The sequence below is a fragment of the Malurus melanocephalus genome, unplaced genomic scaffold, assembly GCF_030028575.1.
Source record: "Malurus melanocephalus ecotype Western Australia unplaced genomic scaffold, MMel_1.1 scaffold_546, whole genome shotgun sequence".
In the NCBI taxonomy this organism is placed as follows: domain Eukaryota; kingdom Metazoa; phylum Chordata; class Aves; order Passeriformes; family Maluridae; genus Malurus; species Malurus melanocephalus.
Window position 1 is genome coordinate 4,691 of NW_026623778.1, and position 502 is coordinate 5,192.

The 502-nt window shown below is 35.5% G+C and overlaps 1 long non-coding RNA gene across 2 annotated transcripts in view; it reads right to left on the bottom strand.

Moving 5' to 3' along the window:
• LOC130582988 (uncharacterized) overlaps positions 1 to 502 on the bottom strand; it is a 59,326-nt gene that overhangs the window by 983 nt on the left and 57,841 nt on the right. The window lies entirely within an intron of this gene.

Sequence of the window (502 nt, forward strand, 5' to 3'; positions counted from 1 at the left end):
CCACTGGAATCCCTCTGACCCTAAAAGGAGCCACTGGAATCCCTCTGACCCCAAAAGGAGCCATAGGAATCCCTCTGACCCCAAAAGGAACCACTGGAACCCCTCTGACCCTAAAAGGAACCAGCAGCACTCCCAGGATCTGGAGGCAATGAACTGGGTTCTTCTAGAGGGGAAATGGATGCAAACTAATTAAAATAAAAATTATCAACTCTGGAAAGTTCTTCCTCAACCAGCATCACTTAAAAAATTATTTTCTATAAAATTCTGAATATATATTTAGATTATATTTATATTTAGATTTATATTTAGATTTTCTCGAGACACTGAAAAACTTCAATCTTTAAGCCCTGTGCAGGGTTTAATTATTCTGAATATTGAACATTAGTAAGGAACAGAAACTATTGAATTTCCAGATATTATTGAATGGAAATATTCCAAAACATGACCATTTTATGGAGGTTATTCACAGAATTATGATTTATCTTTACAGTAACAAAACAAG